Source organism: Oryctolagus cuniculus, chromosome 11, assembly GCF_051225735.1.
Source record: "Oryctolagus cuniculus isolate XC-2025 breed Fujian yellow rabbit chromosome 11, ASM5122573v1, whole genome shotgun sequence".
Lineage (NCBI taxonomy): Eukaryota > Metazoa > Chordata > Mammalia > Lagomorpha > Leporidae > Oryctolagus > Oryctolagus cuniculus.
The window spans coordinates 14,062,343-14,078,556 of NC_142877.1; the positions used below are offsets into that span (position 1 = coordinate 14,062,343).

The 16,214-nt window shown below is 46.8% G+C and overlaps 1 long non-coding RNA gene across 1 annotated transcript in view; it reads right to left on the bottom strand.

Annotated features, from left to right (window-relative positions):
* Nucleotides 1-7,862: 7,862 nt before the first annotated feature.
* LOC138844287 (uncharacterized) overlaps nucleotides 7,863-16,214 on the bottom strand; it is an 81,130-nt gene continuing 72,778 nt past the window's right edge. The window contains exons 2-3 of the long non-coding RNA XR_016216532.1: nucleotides 14,464-14,698; nucleotides 7,863-8,471 (exon numbers count right to left, since the gene is read on the bottom strand). This is a non-coding gene — a long non-coding RNA (uncharacterized LOC138844287). The remainder of the gene's footprint in view (nucleotides 8,472-14,463; nucleotides 14,699-16,214) is intronic.

Below are 16,214 nucleotides of genomic sequence, written 5' to 3' on the forward strand. Positions count from 1 at the left end.
AGGTATGGAATCAACCCAAATGTCCATCAACTGAAGACTGGATAAAGAAATTATGGGATATGACACCACAGAATACAACATAGCAGTAAAAAATATGAAATCTTGTTGTTTCCAACAAAATGAATGAAATTCAAAAAAATCATACTTAGTGAAATAAGCCAGTCCTAAAAGGACAAATACCACATGTTCTCCCTAATCTGTGATAACTAATATAGCACCTAAAAGGTATGCTACAGAAGTGAAATTGACACTTTGAGCACTTTGAGATGCAATGACTTTGAATAGCCCTTGTCTTGACTGTTGAGGAGCAGTTTTTTTTTTTTTCAAACTATTTGTTGAGCTCTTTACTTAGTATAGAGTTAATCATATATGTACAAAGTTGGTTGAAAATAGATCTTAGTAAAAAATAAGAATGGGAATAGAAGAGGGAGGAGGAAGAGGTGTGGGAGTGTGGGTATGGTGGAAAGAATCACTATGTTCTGTCGCTCCCCCTCTTCGTGGAGGAACGACACTAAACCCTGCCTAGGCTTCATATCCAAGTCACGGCACCATTATGTCGCTCCCCCTCTTCATGGAGGAGCAACACTGAACCCTGCGCTGTTCTTTCTGTCTGCTCGGCCCTCCCCGGGTTTGCTGCTGGTTCTTCCCGGGTTGGCTACTATCCCTTCCACCTCTGTGGAAGGGCGGTTCCCCCTGGCCGCATTCCCCACTTCCGCAGGGGAGCGGCACACCGCCGGCCGGCTCGCTCGGGGGCTGCACGGGTGTTCCTTCAGCTAGATGTTCCCCATAGATGTTCCTGGTGCATGCCGTCTCTCTCCTCCTTTATAGTCCTCCTCCGCCAATCCCAACTCGGCTGCCCACACGCCGAGTACGCTGCTCTCCAATCAGGAGCAAGTCCTACAGTTTATTGGTTGAACTGGAGGCAGCTGTGCGGAAGCTGTTTACTTCTCTCCCATCGCCATATTGTGGGAGAGCAGATGCATAGAATAAGTCTTAATTCCAGTAACTCAGTCTAGTCCGGTTTGCTCCCCACAATGTTCCTAAAGTTGTACTTAGGAAATGCGTGAATTTTGTATTCCTTAGATAAAAGGTTTTGGGAAAAAAGGTCCTCCTTCAGAGGGACCAGGTTACATCTTTTTTTTTTTTTTTTTTTGACAGGCAAAGTGGACAGAGAGAGAGAGAGAGACAGAGAGAAAGGTCTTCCTTTTTTTGCCATTGGTTCACCCTCCAATGGCCACCGCAGCCAGTGCACTGCGGCCGGCGCACCGCGCTGATCCGATGCCAGGAGCCAGGAACTTCTCCTGGTTTCCCATGGGGTGCAGGGCCCAAGCACTTGGGCCATCCTCCACTGCACTCCCTGGCCACAGCAGAGAGCTGGCCTGGGAGAGGGGCAACCGGGACAGAATCCGGCGCCCCAACCGGGACTAGAACCCGGTGTGCTGGCACCGCAAGGCGGAGGATTAGCCTAGTGAGCCGCGGCGCCGGCCCCAGGTTACATCTTAACCAAGCATTTCCAGGTCTGTGTCAGGAAAGAGGCCATGCATTGCCACTATAGCCACTGGACTGTCATCTTCTGTAGCAGATTTAGAATTTTTCTATGTGTTAATAGGTCAGTGGTTCTCAAACTTACGTGTGCATCGGAATCATCTGGAGGTTTGTTAAAATACAGATTGTTGGGCCCTATTCTCAAAGTTTCTCTTTCAGCAAGTTTGAGAATCTGACCTACAATTTGCATTTCTAAGAAGTTCCCAGGCAGTGTCGATGCTACTGGTCTGTGGTCCAAACCTTGAGAATCAATTTTCCTCAAACAGCATTTAAATAGTCTACCTATGGTTCATCCCTAGAAATGAAAATACTGTGATCATGGGCTGTGGATCCCAGTGGGTCAAATCACTGTGTTTACAGCTCCATCCTGTGGCTTTCTATGGTAACTGCATTCAAATTGTCTCATGGCTAATCCTCCAGAAATATGAAGAATCAAGAATCTGTGGTGGGGTTGATGCTGTAGCGTAGCAGGTAAAGCCACCACCTGCAGTGTCGGCATCCCATATGGCTGCCAGTTCGAGTCCCAAGTGCTCCACTTCTGATCCAGCTCTCTGTTGTGGCCTGAGAAAGCAGTAAAAGATGACCCAAGTCTTTGGGCCCCTGCATCTGCATGGGAGACCTAGAAGAAGCTCCTGGCTCCTGACTTCGGATCAGCACAGCTCCTGACTTTGGATCAGCATAGCTCCAGCCGTTGTGGCCATCTGGGGAGTGAACCAGCAGATGAAAGACCCCTCTCTCTCTCTGCCTCTGCCTCTCTGTAACTCTAAGTTTCAAATAAATAAACAAGTCTTAAAAAAAAGAATCTGTAGCAATAGGTTGAACTATGGCCTGCAGTGTTGGCATTCCATGTGGGTGCAGGTTTGAGTCCTGGCTGCTCCACTTCCAATCCAGCTCCCAGCTTGATGCACCTGGGAGAGGTAGTGGGGGATGGCCCAGGTCCCTAGGTCCCTGCACCCATGTGGAAGGTCCAGAAGAAGCTCCTGGTTCCTGTCTACAACTCCCAACTGATTGGGAGGACTATTTACCACCATTGATGAACTGATAAATATATTGAGAGATTATGACAAAAGAATATTTCCATGTTGTGTAAACATGCAGTTTTACACAATTGTGAGAACATGCTGAATGGTTCAAAGCCATCCCTTTACACCAGCCCATGAAGACGGGGGCATAGGCAGACTACAGAAGAGGAGAGCATCCCACCAGTCACTCTGTGCACATTCAGGACCACGGACAGTGCCTCTGGCGGCAGCACGGGTTAAGGCACATTTTCAATCATTCCAACCTAAATTCCCGATCTGCCTGTAGGATGTATAAAGGGGGAAAGGGAAAGGACAACAGTGTTTTTGTGGGAAAAATATAGATTACAAAGTAAAGTCAACAATCTTAAGACATGTGAGCTGGCACATTGGAGCTCCTCTGACTCAAAGCAGCAAGGATGAAGGGACGTTCTTTCCCAGCACTATGTAGTTTTGTCATCCACAGCAACATCTGATTCCAGGGCCATGGGTGACAGTGACTGCAGCAGCAGCGACCACAACACAGCTCGTGAGAGGTGGTTCTGGCTCTGATCATGCTGATTGCACGTTCTCATTTCTGGCAATGTGCTGGAAGTAAGAAGTGAGATGAGGTCACAACAGCCAGCTTCATTGCAAAGCCCTATATGTAAAATGAAAGAGAAGAATCAGGACAGGGCAGAGGGAGCCATGACTACCAACCTGAGGCTACCCCTGCCAGCTCCACAAGGAGCTCTAGAGCAAGGACTTTTTGTTGCAGGAGCCCTCCATTGGGTAGGAAAGGACAAGCCCTTGTATCACAGCCTTGCTGTGCCCTTGGCTGGGAGCCTCTGGTCTGTGTGATCTCAGCTAAACACCAAGGTTGTGTCTGGAGGAGCACTGGCTGGCCTGGGTCAGTGAACTACACCACCCACAGCTGGGCAGGCAAGTGTTCCTCCAATGGAGTCTGAGCTGCACATCTCCCAGTCAGCCACAGTGTACCCGGGGCTACAGCACTTGGGCTCAGCTACTCCTGATCTCTGGTGCGCTCTGCCTATATAGGAAACCGTGGGGCATACAATAGCCCCAGACCCTGCAGTTGGTGTCAGGGCTACAATTGGTCCTCATTAACACTCTTTGCATCTCTCCATCCCCATATCTCCTTGTCCTCAGTGCTGCTGTCTGTAGTTACCTGGTATGGGCAAACTTTCATTCCTGAGTTTGTCCATCCACATTTCAGGACAGGGTGGCTGCACTTGCCCCTTCACAGCCATGGCAGAAGAAGATGTACCAAGAGGGGTTGGGAAAGCAGATAAAGCTGCCACCTGTAGAGCCAGCATCCCATATGGGTGCCAACTTGAGTCCTGGCTGCTCCACTTCTGATCAAGGACCCTACTAATTCACCTGGTAAAGCAGGAAGATGGCCCAAGCACTTGGGCCCCTGCCACCTATGTGGGAGACCTGGATGAAATTCCTTGCTCCCAGATTCAACCTGGCCCAGCCCAGCCATTGTGGCCACTTGGGGAATGGACCAGCAGATGGAAGATTTCTCTGTCTTTCCCTTTCTCTCTCTGTAACTCTGCCTTTCAAATAAATTTATAAATAAAGATAAAACTTATAAATAAATTTATAAATAAAGATTATTTGCAAAGCATAGTTAAGGGGAGAGAGAGAGAGAGAAATCTTCCTTCTGCTGGTTTATTCCCCCAAATGGCTGCAACCACTGGAGATGGGCCAGGCTGAAGCCAGAAGCCCGGAAAAGGAGAAATTTCGATTATCTTGCCTTTATTTATTTATTTATTTATTTATTTTTTGACAGGCAGAGTGGACAGTGAGAGAGAGAGACAGAGAGAAAGGTCTTCCTTTACCGTTGGTTCACCCTCCAATAGCCACTGCGGCTGGCACGCTGCGGCCGGCGCACCGCGCTGATCTGATGGCAGGAGCCAGGTGCTTCTCCTGGTCTCCCATGGGGTGCAGGGCCCAAGCACTTGGGCCATCCTCCACTGCCTTCCCTGGCCACAGCAGAGAGCTGGCCTGGAAGAGGGGCAACCGGGACAGAATCCGGCGCCCCGACCGGGACTAGAACCCTGTGTGCCGGCGCCGCAAGGTGGAGGATTAGCCTAGTGAGCCACGGTGCCGGCCGATTATCTTGCTTTGATCAGTACACACTTTTTATGTTGAAATGTTACACTGTAGTCCATACATATGTATAAAATTGTTAAAAAGTTTTATACACCAATGGAACAAAGATGAAAAAGCAAGTACAATGTGCTTTCCTTTGACTAATGAAAACTAAAACACAGCTACCAAAACTCTATGGGATTTGGTGAAAGAGTTCTTGGGGTAAGGGGGAATTTATAGCTGCAAATGCCTACATTTAAAAATAGGGAAGCTCTCCAACCAACAACCTAATTTTATACTTACTGGAGATGAGAACAACAAGCTGAACCCAAAGCTAGCAGAAGGAAGGAGGAAAATGCTACAGTTGAGAAGAGATCAAAGACATAGAGACTAGACACTTCAATAAGTCTTACTTCTTCTGTCTCCATGTTTTCTTTTTGTTGCCTATTCTTCTGCCTGTGGCCTTCAGAAAAAGCCTCTCCAGTGTCCAGTGGGGATCAGAAATTGAGTGAGTGGGAGGCAGGTGGAGAATACAATTTCGTTTGTCTTCTTCAAGCTGAGGTGATTCCCACCTTTCCCCCACCCTGTAGTCTGGAACGTAGATATGAAGTTGGCCACCTACAGCCATAAAAAGGTAGACAGCATCCTTTGAGATGTAAAATTAACATCCCAGGGAATGGAAGAGCAACAAGATGGGAACAGGCTAGGACTCCAAGAGGTTGCTGAGCCACCATGTTAACCATAGATTGCTCACATCGGACTCCCTATAGGAAAAGAAACTATAATAACCACCTTAAATATTTTCTTCAAGGTAGCTTAATCAATACTTCAATTCAAATGAGAGTAGTTCTTTTGTTTTTGTAAATAGTGAACCTAGAGTCTGAAATCTTATGTCTTGAATGACTGAAGTTTAATTCATTGTTTTGAACTTGCCATTTACCTTAAACTGAATTAGATAAAATGAGACTTGTTTCTTGGGTTATCTTTTCTTTTCTATTGACTTCTCTGCTTAATGTTTTATTCTTCCAACAAAACCAGTGTATTAATTATTGTTGCTTTGCACAGTTTGAAGTTTAGGACTTCCAAACGTCCTCCAGTTAATCTTCAGGTTTAAATATCCATGGTCATTCACATGAATTAGTTCTTCCACGTGAATGTAAGTACAATATTTTTGAAGATTTATTTATCTGAAGGGAAGAGTGAGAGACAGAGGAAAGAGAGATAGAGATGGAGGAAAGGAGGGAGGGAGGGAGGGAGGAAGAAAGGGAGGGAGGGAAGGAGGGAGGGAGAGAGAGAGAATGAGATATATGAATCTTCTATCTATTGCTTCACTCCCCAGATGCCCACACAGTCAGGGCTGGGCCAGGGTGAAGCCAGAAGCCTGCAATTCCACCAGGGTCTCCCACATGGGTACAGGGGCCCGAGTATCTGGGCCATCTTCAGTTGATTTTGCAGATACATTAGCAGGGAGCTGGATGGAAGCAGAGCAGCCAGGCTTTTACTGGTGCTCTGATATGGGATGCTGGTGTTGCAGCCACTTAAATATGATTTTTAAGCTCTTTCTACCTCTATTGCTATCCAATAAAAGTGCATTTGGGGTGTGACATACTTAAAAGGTAAATTAAAGAGGTAAATATGAGTGGACTTCAGAAAGTTTATTTGAAATGGATATTATGGGAAAGTGATGCATGGATTGCACAACTTTTTGCAGCAAAATAAACTCATACCAACTTATTACCATGTATCTGAACAACATCTAGGTCAAGGTGTTCTTTCTCTATTAGGTATATGAAAACAAATACATATTTTAATAGAAATAGATTTGTCAGCACTTATTAATTGTGTAGTTTGGAGTGGTGACTTAACCTAGCTTTCCTGTGGTCTTTGCATAATTATTGACATGTATAATGACAATCTGAGAGGGCTTTTATGTAAAATAAATGCAACAGTAAACATAATCTACTATGTATAGGGCCCACAGCAGGATCTTCTCTTGTTCTTGCCTACACTCTAAGAAGCCTGGTGCCATAGTCCTACACAGTCCAGCCTACCCTCTGGAGAACGAGGTCGGGTGGTGGTAGGATGCCATGCTGGCACCTAGCTGAAGAGGGAAAGAGTGCAGTGGTCTGTGTTCTTTCACTCCAAGCCCCTGTCCTCATGTTCACTCACAGCAGGAGCCCAACATGAAAGAAAGATCTTCCAGATCCCGGGTGGTAGGGTAGACTGGCTGTCCAGAATAGTTACACCCAGCCCTCTCCATTTCAACATAGAAGGCTCAGGGAGGCACAAAACTTCCCTGGGGTCAACAGTGTGGGAAGCCAAGCTGGGGTACTCATCTCCTGACTCCCCTGCCCCTGCTATTTCCCCACCACCCAAACTGCCCCTACACCTGAGGCTTTGGCCTTCCCTGGGAGCTTCCGTGTACAAGGGCCATGGGGCAGGTAGGTCAACAGTAGAGCCATGAGGCCCTTCAAGTTTTTCCAAGGTAGTCCCAGCCCTGTTGTCACTGCCCCAGGCTGTCCTGCCCCCACCTTGTGTCTCTCCAGAGAACACTGCTCTCCCTGGTCCTTCACACCAAAGGAGCACAGACTGAGAGCACATTGCCAGGCCTCTTCATGTCGTCTTAAAGCACAAGTCTGGGAGAGGTTATTGCTTAACCTAAAGGAATGAGGCATCAGTGAAGGGACCTCAGGCATGAGCCAGCAGATTTCCCCCCGAATAGGCATTTACCAGTGTGCACGCAGCATCGTCATTTCTATGCCTTCTCAGAAGTATGTAGGTCTTTGGGAAACTACAGGAAAGGAAGGAGGAAGCTGTAGGCTTAGCCACAAGGCTTGGCTGGTCTGAGGGGCCAAAATAGTCGGGACTGACAGTGGATTGGAAGGAAGGGACCTGCCAAAAATTTACACAGCGGGTTATGTTGTTCAGTTTGTTGTGAATTGTTTGTGTCTTTTCCTGGTCCTGAACCAAAGACAAGATTTCCAGACTTCCACCTGCTGGTGACAGAGAGACTGCAGCACTGGGGCTGATGACTGGATTTCCAGCAGGAAGCTCCAGGAAGTGGAGCTCTTGGTCCTGCCCCTTCTCTCCTATACACTCAGGATACAGGGCCCCGGCTGCTCCCCAGTGGTGAGAGGGATTCCACTTCTACACCCATCTCCCCGGAGTTCTGTGGAACCCAGAAATCACAGGAGCCAGAAATAAATGAGCAGAAAGGAGACTTTTTATTGGAAAGTGGATGAGAGAAGCAGCCCCAGGCTTGGGCATCCTAACTGTGAGGAAGAATGCGCAGGATGGAGAGGGGAGTGCTGCAGGGACCCGGGACTGATGGGAGCCGGCAGCCCGGGCACAGGACAGCTGCAGTGAGGAAGAGCAAGCCTAGCACTGGAGACAGTGAGGAGACGGTGTTGCCCTTCTCAGCACAGGGCATGGTTCCTGGGAGCCCTCGGTGTCTCCGTCACTTCCCCATGTCGCCCTCCCACCTTCTGAGGTCATTCCACACTCTTCAGCCGTCTGTGTTCTCAGGGGTCTTCTTTTCTTGCTGATTTTTGTTAGATGGTGGGGACGTGAAGCAGACATTCCCGCAACGGCTTGTACAGCACAGCTTGTTCCCTGGGCAGTCAGCGTCATTTTCACAGAGGTGAATGTGATCCCACACGTAGCACTGGAAGGGAGTCTTAGGGCAGGATCTAAGTTGGCTGAAAGCTACATCCGTGGATGAAAACCCATCCTGGTCTGCATAGAGGAGTTTCCGTGAATCTTTCTTTTTGAATAGAACATGATCTCCAGTGGTTCGACTTTGAACAGGACCTGTTAAGAGATGAAAAGTATCCCTGCTTAGACCCATCTGCCTCATTCAGCTGCTATACCTTTCACCATGGTCCAGCCTCTGCTCAAGGAAGCATTCCTCAACTCAAGACGTGAGGTGGGGGGCATGTGCCAGGGCATCTGCACTCCCCCTTTTAAAAATTTTATTTAAGGTATACAAGTTTCATTCATTTCATATATACAGATTTAGGAACACAGTGATACCTCCTACCCTACTCTCCCTCCTGCCCACACTCCAATCCTTCTCCCTCCTCTCTCTCCTATTCCAATGCTTAATTTTTACAAAGATGTATTTTCAGTTTACCTTATTTTCATAAGTTAACCCTACACTAAAGTAAACAGTTAACACATAGTATAAAGAAAAAAAAAACACTGTTCCTCAACAGTAGAGACAAGGACTGCAAAGCAGTCATTGAATCTCAAAATGTTCATTTCACTCCAATACATTCCCTTTTAGGTACTCTATTTGTTCCCCTAGATCAGGGAAAACACATGGTATCTGTCCTTTTTGGGACTGGCTTATTTCACTAAGTCTAATGGTTTCCAGTTGCATCCATTTTGTTGCAAAATAAAGATTTTTTTAAATTTTACAGCTGAGTAAGTCTGTTCCTTCTCTTTTGGGAAAGGGTCTGTAGAACCAGAGTTACCTCAAAGTCTGTCTCTTCCTCCTCCCTCCATTCTAGATATCTTAGGAGCAAATGCTAGACTTAGGGGAGCCCCAGAAATGAGAACAACATGTTTTTATTGCTGGGGACTCTTTTTTTTTGACAGGCAGAGTTAGACAGTGGGGGGCGGGGAGAGAGAGAGAGAGAAAGGTCTTCCTTCCATTGGTTCACCCCCAAAATGACCACTATGGCTGGCGCGCTGCGCTGATCCGAAGCCAGGAGCCAGGTGCTTCCTCCTGGTCTCCCATGCGGGTGCAGGGCCCAAGGACCTAGGCCATCCTCCACTGCCTTTCAGGGCCACGGCAGAGAGCTGGATGGAAGAGGAGCAACCTGGACAGAACCGGTGCCCCCTCCTGGACTAGAACCCAGAGTGCCAGCACTGCAGGTGGAGGATTAGCCTAGTGAGCCATGGTGCTGGCTGATGGGGACTCTTAATGCAAGAAGAAAGAGACCTGAAGTACCTGCCAGGAAATGTGTGCTCCATCTTGGTTCTGGGAATTTCTTTGACAGCTTCTCCCCTCTGTAGATGTGTTTTCTCTTTCTCTGTACATGAAATGGGGGGATTTGTAAACAACACCATCTGAACTTCTATTGGTCATTTACTGAGAGGAGGTGGGGGAGATCTCTTATCAGCAGCTCTCCGAAAGCCTGCAAATTGCTGGGGCTGGACCAGTGCTGAGAAATGAGCCAGGAGCTGAGAACTCTAAGAACTCAATCCTGGTCTCCCACATGGATAGTGGGGACCCAACTACTTGAGTCATCTCTGTTATATCCCAGGGTATATATCCCAGGCATATGCAGGGTATGCATTGGCAGAAAGCTGGAACCAGGAACAGATGTGGGACTCGAACCCAGGCACTCTGATATGGGACGAAGATGTCCTAAACATAGTCTTAGCCACCCTCCTCCTGTAAGACTGATCACTCAGATGCCTTTGTGGAACCTACAGCCAGGGAACAGGGTCCAGATCCAAGGCCCAGAGTCCTGAGTCAAAAGTACCGACACCTGGTGCCAAGATCACATAACAACACTTCTGCAAACAGTCCTTATCGCTACCAGCAAATAGACATCTCATCCTGGGAGGCACACAGGGGCTTTCCATGAAGACCATTCACAGGTAAAGATGACATTGCTATCCCATCACCTCTGATAACCCCAAGAGCTGTCCCACTTTCTCACAGACAAGCAGTGTCAGCAGCCTGTAGGCACTGTCACAACCAAATTCTTTATTGATTTTAAATACTATGGGGCACAGGCAAGAAGAGGGAATCCCCTGAGGTCACTGACCAGTCAATGGCAGATCCAGTCTTGATTTCAAAACCAGGGAGCTCCCTGTAATGCCTTGCTCCTCCACTTCCACCCAGACCTACACTATCATTTTATCCTTCCCAGCATCAAATTGGGCTTTGTCATCACTCTTCCCTGGCCCTGGGGAAAATCTGTAAGGCATTCTTACCTTCGAAGTCTAGTGAAATCATTAAACCCTGTCATTTCACAGGTGTCATTGAGACACACCAAGAAACTCATTAGAAGATGAAATTCTAGATATAGAATGAGAGGATGCCCTTGGTATCACAGTGGATTGGGAGAAAGCACCCAGACATTTGAATGGAAGAAAACATAGATCTTCTGTGGGGTGGGTATCCTTAGTGTATATGTATAGTATGCCTTTATCCTTTTTAAAAATTATTTATTTATTTTTATCTATTTAAAAGGAGAGAGAGAGAGAGAGAGAGATATTCCACCTGCTGGTTCACTCTCCAAATGCTAAGAAAAATGAACCTAATACACTGAGAGAAGCAGAGAAAAGACTAAAAGGAGTGTGTGAAGACAGCAGCCAATGCTTTATTCCTTTACCATGGGAGCAACTCTCCCCACTCTTTTCCTGGCCTCCTGCCTAAGCTAGTTTGACTTGGTATTCAGTCACTACTACCAAAGGTTCCGAGTAAGTAGTGTGTTGTCTGGATAGAACCTGAAGTCTGGAACTCACCGAGGTACAGTGTGTGTGTGTGTGTGTGTGTGTGTGTATGTGTGTTGATGTGTGGTATGTGTGTTGGTGTTGGTGTGTGTATTGTGGTATGTGCATGCATTGGTGTGTGTGTGTGTGTTGATGTGTATATGTGTGTTGGTGTTGGTGTGTGTATTGCGGTATGTGCATGCATTGATGTGTGTGTGTCTGTGTGTGTGTATTGGGGTGTGTATTGGTGTGTGTGTGTATGTTGGGGTGGGAGAGAGTGAGGCAGAGAAGAAAGCAGACTACTCATCAGATAGTAGACTAGTTGGTTAAATCCCTGTCTTTAGCCTCGAAGCGCAATGCCCGACAAAACTGAAACTTGAATAAACAATTGTCAAAATGTTGAAATCTGTTGGGCACCTTAAAAATCTCATTGCACCAAAAAGTACACAACAAAAACATGTACAGAGCACACCTATACTCTTGAAAAATAGCATGAATAGGAGCATCCAGATAAGGAGGAGTATATTTACTGCATTTTTTCCAAATGCTCCTGCTGTTTATTTGCCCTCCCTACCTTCTTCCTGCTAAGAGGTAATGACTTTCCTGGATTTATTGCTAATTCATCTTCTTTTCCTTAAAATTATAACATATCTCAGAATTCTGAATTATCTATAAAATTTTAGTTTTTAAATCTATATAAATTAAACCTAAAACACCTTGTTCATTCATTTTGCTTATTTAGTTCAATATTATGTTTTGAATTTCATTTATTTTGAAGTCTACATATGACTCATACATTTTTTTGCTCTACAGTATTTTATTGTATTAAAATTCCAGGCCGGTGCTGTGGCTCGCTTAGCTAATCCTCCTCCTGCGGCGCCAGCACCCCGGGTTCTAGTCCCGGTTGGGGCACCAGGTACCAGTCCCAGTTGCTCCTCTTCCAGTCCAGCTCTCTGCTGTGGCCCGGGAGGGCAGTGGAGGATGGCCCAGGTGCTTGGGCCCTGCACCCCCATGGGAGACCAGGAGAAGCACCTGGCTCCTGGCTTCGGATCAGCGCAGCACTGGCCATGGCAGCCATTTAGGGGGTGAACCAATGGAAGGAAGGCCTTTCTTTCTGTCTCTCTCTCTCTCACTAACTCTACCTGTCAAAAAAATTTAAAAAAAATTCCAACAATGTATGTGTTCATTCTGCTGTTGATATTCCCTGGGTGTTTCTAGGTTTTGGCTATTACAAATCTCACGAACATTCTTGCTCTTACCTTTTAGAGAAGAACATGAATATGCATGTCTTTGGGGTATGTCGCTAAGAATAAAATTGCCATGTCAAGGAGTACAGGTCACAGGCTGTAGATACACTCAGCTGCCATAAACACTACAAACAGCTTTTCAATGTATTTGTCCCAAATGCCACTAGCAATGGAAATATATGAACATTCCTCTTGCTCCACAGCCTTCCCAATAGTTGGAATTGTTTATCTAGGGGCATATCCTTGTGATTTTATTTATTTTGTTTATCTGAGAGGTAGAGCTACAGACAGAGTGGGAGAGACAGAGAGAAAGGTCTTCCATCTACTGGTTCACTCTGCACCCATGTGGGAGACCCAGAGGAAGTTCCAGGCTCCTGGCTTCAGATTGGCCCAGCTCCAGCTGTTGCAGCCATTTAGAGAGTGAACCAGTGGATGGAAGACCTTTCTCTCTGTCTCTCCCTCTCTCTGTCTATCTTTCAAGTAAATAAATAAATCTTTTTTAAAAAAATTGAACATGGCCGGCACCACGGCTCACTAGGCTAATCCTTCGCCTTGCGGTGCCGGCACACCAGGTTCTAGTCCCGGTTGGGGTGCTGGATTCTGTCCCGGTTGCCCCTCTTCCTGGCCAGCTCTCTGCTGTGACCCAGGAGTGCAGTGGAGGATGGCCCAAGTCCTTGGGCCCTGCACCCGCATGGGAGACCAGGAGAAGCACCTGGCTCCTGGCTTTAGATCAGCGCGGTGCGCCGGCTGCAGCGGCCATTGGAGGGTGAACCAACAGTAAAGGAAGACCTTTCTCTCTGTCTCTCTCTCTCACTGTCCACTCTCCTGTCAGAAAAAAATTTAAATGTAAAAATGGAATTTCTATATGTCATAATGCAATTTTGATAATACTGCCATATTTCCCTTTGATCCTTTTAACAGACCAGGTCTTCAAATCATTTGTGGATTAAGTACATTATGAAAACCTTGCATGGATTTCCAAATTTTTTCACCAATATCAATTTCTTTTCTAATTCCATTATTCCATGGTCTTCTGAAGCCCCTGCATAGTACCTGCTTGGGTTAGTCAGGATAAACGCCTTGGAATCCATCTTCCCATTTGTCCTTTTGTCCATAAGTGAGTGTATTCTTGATTTGACATTCCACTGATATTTTGGCCATACCTTTTATTTTGATTAGGGTTTTTTGTCTCTTTTGGATCCCTGTCCTGCACTAGCTGTGCAGTTTGGATAAGGAAAACTACTTTGGGATCCATCTTGTGGTCAAACTTGATTCTACCACAGAATAGGGATTTTTACCCGGATATTCACCAGGCATTGTGTTTCCCTTTGAGATCTGCTGTGGATCAAGATTAGAATTTTATGTCTGTTAATGACCCTTGTCATTCACTGGTTTTTCAGGCAGGACAGAGAAATTGCTTTGGAATCACGTTGTGGGGACCTTGCTTCCTGCCATAGGATAGGGCTCACTGTCTACTTAGACATTGGCTTGGTATTCTGTTCACATGTGAACCATACCCTTGATATTGATCAGGACGTTGTGTGCAATTGTCATCATTGTAATCTAAATGCTATACAATTAGGATATAAACAAATATTTTCTGATCGACTGTTGTCTGCCTTGCTGTTCATGATTGAGCGTTCTTATTTTCTACCTGGAGATTGGTAGGAATTGTTAATTTCACATTGTGCAAGCCAATTCTGTTGATTCTATACTGGTGCTAGTCAAGATAATCTGTTTAGAACAGATACAAAAACTCTTGGAATCCAGCTTGTTGTCTGCCTTTTTTCCCCCTCTTTCTTTTGTTGATAAACAGCATTGGCTTTGTTGTCTATGTAATAACTGGCATAACCTATCTGGAAGGTCACCTTGCCATTTGCCTAGAATCTATTAAAGGATATTTGGGCTCCACAGTCTCTAATATTCCCCTCCCAGCTCACACCCCCCACATTGTCCTCAGTAGATCACTGATGTCACCAGCAGGGCTGGGACTTGGAGGGAGAAGACACAATTTTCATCAGAGTAGAATCCCTGTCTAAAGAGATCTCTGCCCCGCCCGGACTACCTTGCCGGACCACTCTCCCAGGCCCACCCCGTCTACTCACCACTCTGTCCTGTCACAGCTGTTGGCTTCTCCTCAAGAATGAGGAGCAGAGAAAGGACGATGACAGCAGTGGACTTCATTTACACGATGGGTCCCTGGCTGAGAGCTGACTTGCGGTTTCTTTTATATAATCTTCTTGCCGAGGTCTGCCAGCTTCTGCCCTTTCCCAGCTTATCAGGAAGCACCAACTGCTCCCCCTTTGCACAGCAGGGGTGCTGTCCACGTCCCAAGGGAATCTGTTCAGGGACAAAATGTTAGAAGCAATTTCTTATCTCCACAGCCTCAGCAACTCTTTATCAACACGTAAAGGTTATCACGCCAAGTCTCAGTCCAGCGAGGGGAGGACTCTCACTCAGGTCACAACAATGAATCAGTGGCTGAGCAAGCCCTCACGGCCTAAGTGCGGTGCTCCTATGACACCATCACTTAAACACTCCATCACTGATGCGCCTGTACTCGCGTACTTCTTCTTTTAAAAAGAATTTGAGATATATTCTATTTTACCCTGAGAAGGAGCAATCAGAGACAGGAAGACACCAAACAAAATGTAACTTAATGGAAGGCAAAGAAAGTTTCAGAAGGTAAAGAGAAACACCAATGTCGAAAGCGGTTGTTGTGGGGATGGAGAGCCTCAACTTACGTTCTGAGAGTCAAGAGCCTGCCTGGGCTCAGAGAGACCCCCAGGTAGACTTAGTCCAGGCTCTTGTCTTCCTCCCTTCCTGGAAGGCATAGATAGAGCAGAAAAACAGGATTTATTGAAAGTCAAAGGGATGGTGCACACCCAGACGTGAGTGCGGGCAACCACAAGAGGGAGAATTGCCCCCACCCAGGCTGGGCATCCTTTTATAGGAAAGGTGTGGTGTCAGAGCAGGGCCTGATTGAAGATCCAAGAGAGACAGGTGGGGCTGCAGGGCCTGTGGTGGTCTCTGGGAAGCTGTCCTGCCATCTGGAACGTGATGGAAAGTGAACTTTAGCTGCGTGATGAACAGTGGGTGTCCTGGGTCTTCAGCCATGTTGAATAGGCATGGAAAATGATGGAATCTGGGTGGTGCACCTTGTAAGAAAAAGGACACAGAACAGAGAGGAGACAGGGTATGAACTCACAGCCAGACTGAATTTATTCAAAGAAAATAAATCTGCAGAGGTGGGTGACCAACTGCCAGCTGGCACACAGACTGAACACATGGCAGAGGCCCAGGCCCCAGGCCCCAGCAGTCTGGGACTTTTTACATCTTAGGTGCGTTATAGGTCGGGGTAGGGGGCAGTAGGTGGAATGGAGCTTCTCCATACAGGTTTTTCAAGGCTGGTCCCTGGCTTCCAAATTTGGGGAAAAATGCAGCAGGTAGGGTGGGGAACAACAGGGTACGAGACTGAATTGGCCTCTTGAAAGAAGGCAGCGGTGGGGCCGGCGCCCCGTGGCTCACTAGGTTATCCTCCACCTGCAGCGCCGGCATCCCATATGGGCATCAGTTCTATTCCTAGCTGCTCCTCTTCCGATCTAGCTCTCTTTATGGCCTGGGAAAGCAGTAAAAGATGGCTCAAGTCCTTGGGCCACTGCACCCACGTGGGAGACCAGAAGAAGCTCCTGGCTCCTGGCTTTGGATCAGCGCAGCACCAGCCATTGAGGCCATTTGGGGAGTGAACCAGCAGATGGAAGACCTTTCTCTATGTCTCTCCCTCTCACTGTCTGTAACTCTATCTCTCAAATAAATAAATAAAAATCTTAAAAGAAAGGAAGAAAGAAAGAAGGCA